The sequence below is a fragment of the Uranotaenia lowii genome, chromosome 2 (genome assembly GCF_029784155.1).
Source record: "Uranotaenia lowii strain MFRU-FL chromosome 2, ASM2978415v1, whole genome shotgun sequence".
Classification (NCBI taxonomy): domain Eukaryota; kingdom Metazoa; phylum Arthropoda; class Insecta; order Diptera; family Culicidae; genus Uranotaenia; species Uranotaenia lowii.
Genome location: NC_073692.1, coordinates 130,528,213 through 130,540,414, shown reverse-complemented (window position 1 = coordinate 130,540,414; position 12,202 = coordinate 130,528,213). Strand labels below are relative to the sequence as shown.

General features: G+C 29.0%; 1 protein-coding gene across 4 annotated transcripts in view; it reads left to right on the top strand.

The window, feature by feature from the left end:
- Positions 1–12,202, top strand: part of LOC129750170 (protein mothers against dpp) — an 86,094-nt gene that overhangs the window by 36,820 nt on the left and 37,072 nt on the right. The gene's annotated exons all lie outside the window — the stretch shown is intronic.

The window sequence follows — 12,202 nt, the reverse complement described above, 5'->3', positions numbered from 1 at the left end:
TAAAAAATCGAGCAAAAAATGTACAAAAGTTTACATTTTTCGGTGTCGTAAAAAACTTTGCCTAGTATGACGGATTGGCTTAATGATATCACCTACAAACTTTAAACTGCTTTCATTATCCTTTACCAACACTGTTGGTGTATAAATATTTTTCGAATAATCACTAAATTTTTTTAAACTAATATTTTTATAATTCAGTTAGCTGTCTGGGGCAAAATGCAACAAAATGCAAATCAGAACTAAATCTCATAAATCGCGTTTCCATATGCTGGGATGTGATTGTTTTGCATTATGCGTTTGTTAACATTAAAATTTCATCCATCCTAAGAATTATTTTCATGATTTAAGCTAAAAGAATATTTTGTAGAATTTTTTATCCCTAAATGTATGCAGCAGATTAACACTTTTTTCTTTAAAAAATTTTCACAGAATAAAATGGAAAATTTACTTTGAACAACACCAAACATTACTGCAAATTGTGCATTATGCGTTATGACATCACAAATGTATAAAAAACTATAAATTTTTAAACATTTTCATTCGATTTTTCATTAATTACAGAGTTTGTTGCAACTTACCCCTTTTTCTTAGTAGGGTGAAAATCGCATGTTTTTGAGAATTTAGAAGAAAATGGTAAAAGCAATAATTTTTCTGACTACGTCAGTTTGGTGTCACCTCAACCTTAAAACTTTTGATCTACAAGAGGTATGATAATCTGTAAGCATTATGATTTTAGAAGCCATTGAAGTTGAAAATTTTTGCATGTTGCCCCAGTTGACGGTAGTCAACTTTGAAAAATTCCAGTAATATCAATTTTTGTTGCATCAAAAATCTAAAGACAACAAAATATTAGGATAAGAATAAAATTTGTAGTCATATTTTTTTTAAAAACTCTACCATCGCTCAAACAGTTTTTACTAGCAATCGAATGAAAAGTAGGTTTTTCAGACCACTTTTTTGAACTTTTTGTGACCATTTCATTAAAAAAAATTTCTTGGTTCCATGATGTAGACATGAACTTCAGCTTTCATATGCATAAGGTAAAATTTTTTTTGGGCGTGAAACATATGAACTACAGCAGTTTTCCTGAGGCATGTTTTTTCGGATTTTTTTCTTTCATGCTGAATAACGAGAAAACTAGTAGCTTAAACTATATATAATGTTCTAAACATATTTTTCTGACATTACAAGGTTTCTATTAATTTAAGTTTTGTTTAGATCGGTTAAACACGTCAAAAGTTATAACGATTTTAACTTGTAGTGTCAAATTAACACTGCTAGTGCTGATTAGGGTAACGAAATCTAATGCGGATGAGGGTTGAAAGAATCGCTATCATCTGGTAACAATCGCTTCTGATCTTCATGGCTAAGTGTTTTAACAACCACTATGTTTGAACTTATTGGAAATGTGGATATTTATTTTCACACCGGCCGATCCTGGATTGACTTAGAAGGATTGCGAACTGCGATCAGAACTCGTTTACAGTACATAATCGAAATGTCAAATGTATGAATGCCATTCCATTTTGTTTTCAATGAGAGACATAACAGTTCGAAGCTCACCTTGAACCTACGCGTAATGGCTTCTAATCCTAGGTCCCAGAAAACTTCAATGAGCCCGTACAACGTTTTGCAAATCGATCTCTAATCGTACTCACCATGTAATCGTTCAGAGATTAGAAAATAAAACTAATCGAGCTCCACGATAATTGAATGACGATTGATTGAAGCCCCGGCACAACTAGATAAAACTTGTGTAAAACTCTGACCGCACTACATCTGGCAAACACTTAAAGGGACAAAAACTGGTTCTGAACGGATCATAACGTATACCTACCAACTTGATTTCCCGCTTTTTCCCTTTCATATTTTCTCGAATAATATGCAGCAGAAACGGGCGTGGCTATTGTTGTCCTTGATAGAAAGGGTGACAATTTCGAAAAAATCCTCTGTTTGGTAAATACTTTTTTTTCCTTAAAAATTTGTATTTTTTTGCAAAAAGCATCTTTCCGGACTTATTTGAAATTGAAATTTGAAACATCACAGACACGTCCTACTAAGTCGCTGCATTGTGCATCCTACGCACATCAGCCGGGATAGCAGAGATATATAGGCGTTGTTGTTGCGCTCTCTTGAAGTGTACCCCTTGCGGCTGAGAGAAGAAACATGATATAAACAGCAACGAGGCGCGCGCGCCTGCACTTACAGTTAAATCTGTCCAGATCAATCAGGTGCATATATTTATACGTATGTGGGTCTAACGAACATCATAACGATTTCCATTTGGCGCGTTCGCAAGGATCGATCTTCTAATGAAAGCAGTCTACGCGAAATGTACGAAGAGGGATCAATTTCTTCCGTTGTTTAAATGTTTTTTTGCTCTTCAGCCGCCGTAGATGGGCGATTTTAACAGATTGATGAATGTGCCTTTCGTGGATAAGTTTCTGCAACCCAACGTCTTTATATGCAGTCTAAGCCCCAAGCAAATGGTACGCCGCCATCAGAAGATGGAAATAAGCTGTCAAAAAAGCTGACGAACGCAGCTAATTGATGCATTACTGCCAATTTGAAATTCAATTTATTGCTCCCGGTCATATTGGATTGATCTTCTGATCAATAAATGATGAAGCTTCCTGCCGGGCAGGGTAAATTTGATAGTATCGCTAAGGTAGACAAATTACCACTATTTTCATGCCCATCGGGGGTATGTCTCTATTAGTTCGCAAATTATGCGGTGTTTTCCTTTGGGAAAAATGCTTTCTTTGCCATAGATTTTATGGCTTCATGTATTACGATAAACTGGAAGATTATTATGTACAATATTCAGTGTATTTTTATTACGAGAAAAATATTAACATGTAATAATTTATTTTACCATTACGATCAGAGAAATTCAGAACTAATTCTTGAATTTGAAACATTTGAAAGTACCTATATCAAGAAGCAAGCTTCTTGCCAGATTTGAACATTCCAATACATCAACTGTAATTCATCCACATATATCCAACTGTATCATCGTTCAAATACCAATAGTATCAATCAAGTTGCACGCCCAGCATATCTTAAACTTCAAAACCCCTTTCTACCACCTTGACCAGCAGTGAGTGCGCAGTGGTGGCGCCAACGGCTTATCCAAACAAGCTCGCCAGTAGTGTTTTGGCTTATGTTATTTTTAACGGGGCGTTCTTCGCGCTTCTAATTTGAATTCGGTCAGGATGCAACCAGCAGCAACAACCGAACATCAAACATAAACAAACCACTTATGGTGGGATTTTTTTCTTGCTGGATGTCGATGTGCCCTTTTTCCGACTAGGTACTATGTAGATTTGTATGTTACTCCCCAAGAAGTTGCTAGGGTATCCATCCAATGCCACTGAACAAACTTAGGGCGGCAGAAACGCGTGGTCTCGCATTATTTATTACTTCCATTGCTTTGGTTGTTGGTGCAGTTACCAAACATGGATCTTGGCTCTTATGCACACAGATTAGTTTGTAGCAGTGAAGTGGCGACAATATCTCATATCTTTTCTTGGAATACAGTATCGAACATTAATCTGATATTAGCGAGTTACTATAAGAACATTAATATGACAAATGCTATAAACTGCTTTGAGATTAGGAAGTTTTGCTGTTCTGAAAAGTTGTTGACATTCAAAATGCACCATTTTTACTCTTGATTCTAGGTTAAGTGGGCGTTACTCCATTAACTGGCGAATTTCTCTCCACACATAGTCTCATTTCATTCAAATGACGGTTTTAAAAATGAAATATTTTATGATAATTATGCCCCTTTGAATGTTTATTGTCACGGCTCCCGAGGCTCATCATTATGATACATCAAGCAATGTGTTTTATTTTATTTTAAGTTAAGCCATTATGTCATTGAAGTTGGAGCCTGTAAGCAAGAGCTTCTAAGGAGGAAAAGTGATTATTTGTGCCATTTTATCTGACTACCTAGTACGTCCTATTTACATGGTTATTTGTCCAAAGGTACAGATCTTCACTTTGTAATCAGCATCTATCATCCTATAGCTAAGGGCTAAACAAGAATTGGCTTTCCCTCTATCCAGTGGACAGTAAGTTGAACATGGCTTCGGTTGTTTACCAGCTGGTTTAAACTAGGCCCACCACAGGTGAGTTTCTAGTAACTCGTTTTTCACTAGTCATCTGTTTGAGTGAGCCTTCATTGAATCTTATAAAAGCTTAGTTGGTAGGTGTTTTTTTAAATAAATTTTCAAAATCTAATTAAACCATCTAAAATCAACTTTCATCCATTGAAAATGGGTTAAAAATGTCTTGCATTGACAATTAGGTATACCTACCTTTAGTACTTCCTTCTCAGTTATTTTGAATTCGGGAAAAGTTCGTTTCAGTCCGACGGACGTGGAAGCGATCCACCCAGAATTCGGAACTTTAGGATCCATCTCTAATATGTCGATTTTTTTTTTCATTAATTTCAACAACGGATAGCTTTTAAAAAAAAGGACACGGAGTTTAAAAAATGGATGGATAAATAACAACAAAAATTTAAAAAAAATATTTAAAAAAAATGAAAAAAAAACTGAAAAAAACATTAAAAAATTAAAAAAAAAATTAAAAAAAAGAAAAAATGAAAAAAAATAATTAAGAAAAAATTTAAAAAAAATTAACAAAATGAATAAAAAAAATTTTGAATAACTATAAAAATTATTTAAAAAAAAACAAAAAGAAATTAAAAATAAATTAAAAAAAAAACAAAAAAAAATTAAATAAAAACAAAAAAATTAAAAATAAATGATAAAAAGAAAAAAAATCAATTAAAAATAAATGCTAATAGAAACAAAAATAGAAACAAAAATAGAAACAAAAATAGAAACAAAAATATGAATTAAAAACAGATCAAAATGATAAAATTTAAAAAAAAAATTAAAAAAAAAATTACAAAAAAAAATTACAAAAAAAAATTTAAAAAAATTAAAAAAAAAACAAAAATAAAAAAAAATAAAAAAATAGTAAAAAAAATTAAGTAAATATAAACAAACACAAAAAGTTTAAAAAAAATTTAACTACAAAAAAAATATAACAAAATCAAATAAAGACGAAATAAAAAAACAAAAGAAAAAAAATACAAAAATGAAAACAAAAAAAAATTTAACAAATGCATGAAAAAAATAAAAAAAGTAATAAAAACAAAAAAAGAACAAAATAAAAAAAACAAGAAAAAAAAATAAAAAAAAACAATAAAATAAAATAAAAAAAAATAAAAACAAAAAAAAAATAAAAATAACAAAACCAAAAAAAAGTTAAAAAAAAACAAACAAAAGTATTTAAAAAAAAATAAAAACATAGATAAATTAAACAAAAATTAAAAAAAAAAACTTAATAAAACAATAAAATTAACACAAGTAAAACAAAAAGAAATAAAAGAAAAATATACTAACAATCAACAAAAAACAATAAAATAACAATAAAAAACAAATAGAAATTATAATACATAGTACCTATTACAAAAGAAATTAAAACAAAAAAATAATAACAAAAACAAACAAAAAAAAGTAAAAACAAAAAAAAAAACAAAATCAAAAAAATATGAAAACAAAAAAAAAATAAAAACAAAAAAAATAAAAACATAAAAAAATAAAAACAAAAAAAAAATAAAAACAAAAAAAAATAAAAACAAAAAAAATACAAAATATAAAACAAAAAAATCCCAAAAAAATCAAAACAATTTAAAAAATAACAAAAATAAACATTATATAAAAAAATTCATAAATATAAAAAAAAATCAAAAATTAAAAACAAACATAAAAATAAAAAAAAAACATAAAAATAAAAAAAAAACATGAAAATAAAAAAAAACATGAAAATAAAAAAAACATAAAAATAATAAAAAACATAAAAATAAAAAAAAAACAAAAATTAAAAAAATTATGAAAACAAAAAAAAATAACATAAAAAACCAAAAAAAAAAAAAACAAAACAAAAAAATAAAAAATATAAAAAAATTTAAAAAAAAACTAAAAAATACAAAAACCAAATAAAAACAAAAAAAAAACAAAAAAAAACAAAAAAAATAAAAACAAAAAAAAAACAAAAAAAAACAAAAAAAAATAAAAACAAAAAAAATAAAAACAAAAAAAAACAAAAAAAAATAAAAAAAACCAAAAAAATACAAAAAAAATTAAAGAAAAAACCTAAAAAACCAAACCCAACATAAAATTAACAAATAAAAAAAAAACAAAGCAAAATGAAAAAAAAGCCAAAAAAATGTTTACAATTGAAACAAAGTAAAAGGTAAAAAAAAACAAAGCATACTAAAATAAATTAAAACCAAAAAAAAAAAAGAGAACCAAAATACAAACTATAATTACAACAAAAAAAAAACCTTACCAAGATAAAATTTAATAAAATTAATATGTAAAAAATAAACAGAAATGAAAAAGTTTGAATATTGAACCAAAAATTTACAAAATTAAAAATAAAATATAATTTAAAAAAAATGAATCAAAAAAATTTAAAAAAAATCAATAAAAGTAATATAAAAAATATAAATAAAATTCCAAAAAAAAATTAACAAAATATAAAAAAATATCAAAAAAAAAAATAAAACAAATTTTTTTTTAAATATATAAAAAAAAATTACAAAGTAAATAAAAGATGTATTAAAAAAATTAATTTCAAAGTCATAAAAAAATTAAAAATTAAATTTTTTTGGAAGATTATTCAAAAATTTTTCAAAATTAAAAGGATTGAGAAAACATTTGAAAAATAATAAAAAAAAAACTTTAAAATAATTAACGCTTACGCTAATTTCGGTAAATGTTTCGTGTTGCGCTATTTGTTAATTAAATTTTGCATTTCACTTTTCTAATTTTGCTTACAAAAACTGCGAAACCTTAAACGAACGCAGAGTGCTTTTGACACCACTGTTAAGATTTCTTGTGGTCATGATTTTACAAAAAAAAAACAAAAAATCAATTCTAAAAATTATTAAAATACTATTACTTAAAAAAACTAACATGAAAGAACAATTTTAAAACTTAATAAAGAAAGAAATTCTAAAAAATAATTTAAATAGAAAATTCAAAAGACATTCAAAGAAGTTTTCTTTTTTTTTTAACTTTAAAAATTGTTGAAAAAAATACAGACCTTGTACGTTTTTGGCATCATTCAAATATAAAAAAAAATACAAACGAAAGACAAAAAATAACAAATAATAACAAAAATATGATAAAGTATCGAAAAACAGCAAATATGACAAAAAACAACAAACATTATAAACGAAACAAGAATGGTGCAAAATGTATCAAAAACATGAGAATAAATAATAATAAATAACTAAAAATGGTGGGAAATTAACTAAAAGTATGATAATAAAATTGTTATTTTGTAAAGATAATAAAAAAAAATAAAGAAAAAAAATCGTTCGATTTTGGCAACATTCGATTTTAGCAACACAAAATGTTCGGGTATGTTGCCAAAATCGTCTGTAGATACTATAAAGTACTCAAAAATGACAAGAATGATGAAAATTTCATAACATTAAAAACCAATATTTACAAAAGACTAAAACTAGAAAAAAAAATTTATAACTGATGGAGAAGGACAAAAACAGTCAACGCATCAAAAATATGAAAAAAAAAAGAAAACTAAAAAAAAAGACTAAAAATGATCAAAAATTGACTACAAATTATGTAGATGATAATAATAATAGTTTTATTTGTAGAAATTAGTGAAAAAAATGTTTAGAAAAAAAACCATTCGATTTTGGCAACATTTGATATGGCAATACATAATATTCGGGCGTATTTCCAATATTAAACGATGTATGTATTAAAAAAAATTTACAAAAAAAAATTAAAAAAAAATAAATATTAAAAAATTTTATAAAAAATTTAAAAAAGAATATATTTAAAATTTAAATAAAAAAAAAATAAAAAAAAAATAAAAAAAAATCAATAAAATATCAATAAGAAATAAACAACAACAACTAAATAAAACAAGTATTAGAAACTTAAGCAAATAAAAAAAAAAACAATAAATTAGAAAAATAATTGGTTTTTGCAAAAAAAAAAAGATTTTGATTCAAAAAACTATTTTATTGAAATAAACACTTTTTTATTTGATTCAATGTATTATGAGTTTGATTCTAAAGAAAATTTTTTGATACCTATTATTTATTCTTTGAACTAAAAAAATACTTTAAATCAAAGAATTGAAATTCTTTAAAATAAAAGAAAATAGATTAAAAACAAAGGATTTTTTTATCTGTCCCAGAATCAAAGTAATTTTCCTTTCTTTGGCGACTAAACAAAATAAAATTCCTTTGCGTTAAAAGCTTTTTCGCTGCGTGTTAACTTCAACCTTCAAAGCTTTCTAGAAAGTTATAAACTTTAATGATCAAAACATTGGTAAAATTGGAAAGGGTGTTGTTCGAATCCGTCGATATACATGTACAGTACCGTTCATAATTGTATAGAAATTGGAAGCACGCGCACTGTCACTTCGACTTTAAACTTCCATAACTTTTTACTCTGATGATATGTTTTGATCAAAATTTTTGCATTAGATAGATCAACTATCACACTATTATATCACCAAATTTGAGCTTTCTGGAGTTTGTGTGAGAATAATAGAAATCGCAATTCTAGATCCATGCCTGAAATATTGCACCTCGCGAAACTTTTGATCTCATCGATAGAACTTTTCGAAAAACTTTAGACACGCTAGCTTTGTATTTCAACAATCACTCTGCAAAATTTTAATAAAAAATGTAGCGTAGTTTCAGAGATATTGCAGTTTGAATGAGAATAGTCCAAAAAGTCCGATTTTCGTAGATTTACTGTTTCTCAGGTCACACAAACTCCAGAAAGCTCAAATTTGGTGATATAATAGTGTGATAGTTGATCTATCTAACGCAACAATTTTGATCAAAATATATTATCAGAGTAAAAAGTTATGGAAGTTTAAAGTCGAAGTGACAGTGCGCGTGCTTCCAATTTCTATACAATTATGAACGGTACTGCATATGACAGGAAAAAAAGTTCCTCGCTTTCATCCACCCTTCTTCGATGTTATGCTATAACTTCGTTTTCCTCGTAAATCGCCATAAAGACAAAAAACTAATAAAGCAAATTTGAATTACGGTTTCTACGGTGAACTAGCTAGGAGAAATTAGCAGGTTCCGTTTGCCGCCATTCGGTTCTAAACCGTTGTTGAGGCGCCGCTCCAACCTGACTGCCAGTTAACCGTCATGATCGACGATATGTGATTATTTGTTCCAATGAATCGGTGACATACACATACAGTAGTCAATTGAATAGTAATTCAATAATTGCCCATTTGTCACATTGAGGCTGTAAGTGAGGCTCCTGGTTCCGCGAGGAGGTTTGCAACTATTCTTGGCATGTTGACAACAGTAAGAATTTTGGAAAATTATGTCCTTCGTGGTGATATTTCTTTTTAATTGACGGAATCTTTTTGAAAAGTTTCATTTTCCAATTTTCTAGAGTTGATATTTGGCCGAATCAGAAACAACTACCTTGCAACAAATTACTCTGTCTACGCAGCACAACTTGTATGATCAACGCTTCCAGTCGACGTCGACGACGACGACGTCCACTTTCTTTTCGCGCGATTTTTCACGTATCCGTGTGTCCCGTTCGATGCAGATTGTTGCTGCTGCTGCTGATGGTCCGGTTGGCTCCGGGCTACCAAAGGAATAAGGGGCGGTGATCATTTTCTTCACGAAGCCTTCAGTCAGCGTTCCTAAATAGTGGCGTCAACCGGATTGCAATGGGCGACGACTTAAGCACGAGACTCTTACGCACGGGCACGGAAAACCTTTCATTTTTATGGAGGTGCAACCCTACTAATCGGCTTCTTGGTAACTGAACTTGAAACGTGGGGATTTTTTTTTATTATCTGACAATTTGCGCCGGGGGTCTTCAGATTTTCACCAAAATTGAAAATTTGGTTCATTTTTGCGACTTAAAAACACGTGTATTTTTTCAGATTTCTAACATTTTTATTTTATAAGTTAGCTTCGGTTAGATTTTTTTGTAAATAAAAAATAACTATTTTTCAAAGCTACATAACTCTGTTATTTCTCAACGGAAATTATAAAATAGCACATCAAAATGCATTGAAATTTTATCAGCTTTCCAAATAAAATAGTTGAAAAAAATTAAATAATGACCTTCAACATGAAAAGTTGTAAATAAACTTTAAATGGCGTCTAAAAGTACCGTCTGCACCACCGAATATTTTGCAAAAAATACCATTGTATAGCTCGATTCATGATGCAACTTTCATCTGAAGACACCAAAGTGGGCCATTAACACCTTGAAGAGTTATGAAAGAAATAATGACAATAAATCTCTTTTTTTGCATCGAAAACAAACAATGGTCGAACAACTGCACTCACATATGGAGATAGCAAGCACTTCTAACAACATGGAAACAAAAGAACTTACCAAAGCAGGTAAAAAACACTATTTTTTCGTCCTTTTCAGACTGCCCCTACTCGCATAATAGTCCCATATGAAGTTTCGTAATTTTAGGTCAACATAAGGCTTGAACATAAAACACTAAAAAAAGAGTTTTGTTCTAGAGATTTCGAGAAAAAAATATCAATTCGTGGCTGTCCTATATGAAATATACCTGAATAACAGTCCCATATGTGAAATACCACGAATTTGGTTACTTTTCAATGCTTCTTTCGGTGAAATAGTCTTTGGGCTATTGCTTTGAATCATTTAAACATTTTTTAACTCACTTGATGTCGAATGATACTCACTAGTTTTTGGAGGCAGGTCTGACTTTCTTAGGAATAACTTCCTTAGCGAAGAAAAACTATCGGATTCAATCAAAACTCGTAAAAAGATTCAACTTACAATGTGGAATTCACGATATTTTTTTTCAAAAGTATGTTTCTTTTTTTGACAATTGCATTTAAAAGTTCAAAAATGATCAAATTTAAGTCTTAGAAAGTAGCATGGTGAGAAAAACATATTCTGTATCAGACTGTTATGCTAGTAGATTTGAAAAAGGTTTCAAATATGGTCGATTAACAGTCCCATAATGAATAAAAATGGTGCTCTCGACCTTACCAATAGGCCAATTTCGAAAATTTCAGGCCGATTTATTATGACAACCTAGAAACGATTTTCGTTTATGCTGAAAGTGGTGGTCACAATTTAAAAATATATTCCAAAACAGAAAAAGCTGATTGACTCGCTTGATTGTTTTTGTATATGGGACTGTTATGAAAGTAGGGGCGGTAGATTGTTGCAGCTTCACTGACTTCATGTTATATCCAAAAATCTAATAACGTTTTTGTTTATACCCAGTTTTGCACCAGGTTACAACAAGTTATGCACATTTTACTGTCATTTTTAGAAGTTTATGCGTTAAGTTTTGCATCCGTAATTCCCCAGATTTGATTTAAAATGGATGGTGGAACACTGAAGATTCGTTTGTGAGCGATCGAGATAGCATAACTCTGACGACGAATTATGTTTGTTCTAGTACGGTAAACCTCAAAACTGGGCGAATGTAGAAAACGAATACGGTAAAAGTATCATATTTTCATCATTTTACAGCCTGGGCTGGCCATACTGAGCTCTTCGATTATTTCTACAACATTTGTGACACTTTCTCATACTTTTTTGGTCAATGGGAAATGGTTTTGGTGTCCAGTGCCTAGCTCCCGATATAAAAACTATGTAAAGCACGTCTATATTTCATTTTTTAATCACATTTTCGTGATTCCAAACACAGGTACTGAAACTTCTACTATTGGCATTGATTATGCTTTACAATTATCTTTGGTTGAAAAGTTAATAAGTTATATAGTATATGACCAGGTTGTAAAAGCAACATTCCCATTATTAGTCACATCACATTAACAATACGATACTAAGAATTTTGGTTAAAATTTCAAGTCAGGTTTGCTGCAAACACTCTACGAAGCACGAAAAAGTAGTGTTTTTTTACCTGCTTAGGTAAGTTCTTTTGTTTCCATGTTGTTAGAAGTGCTTGCTATCTCCATATGTGAGTGCAGTTGTTCGACCATTGTTTGTTTTCGATGCAAAAAAAGAGATTTATTGTCATTATTTCTTTCATAACTCTTCAAGGTGTTAATGGCCCACTTTGGTGTCTTCATATGAAAGTTGCATCATGAATCGAGCTATACAATGGTATTTTTTGCAAAATATTCGGT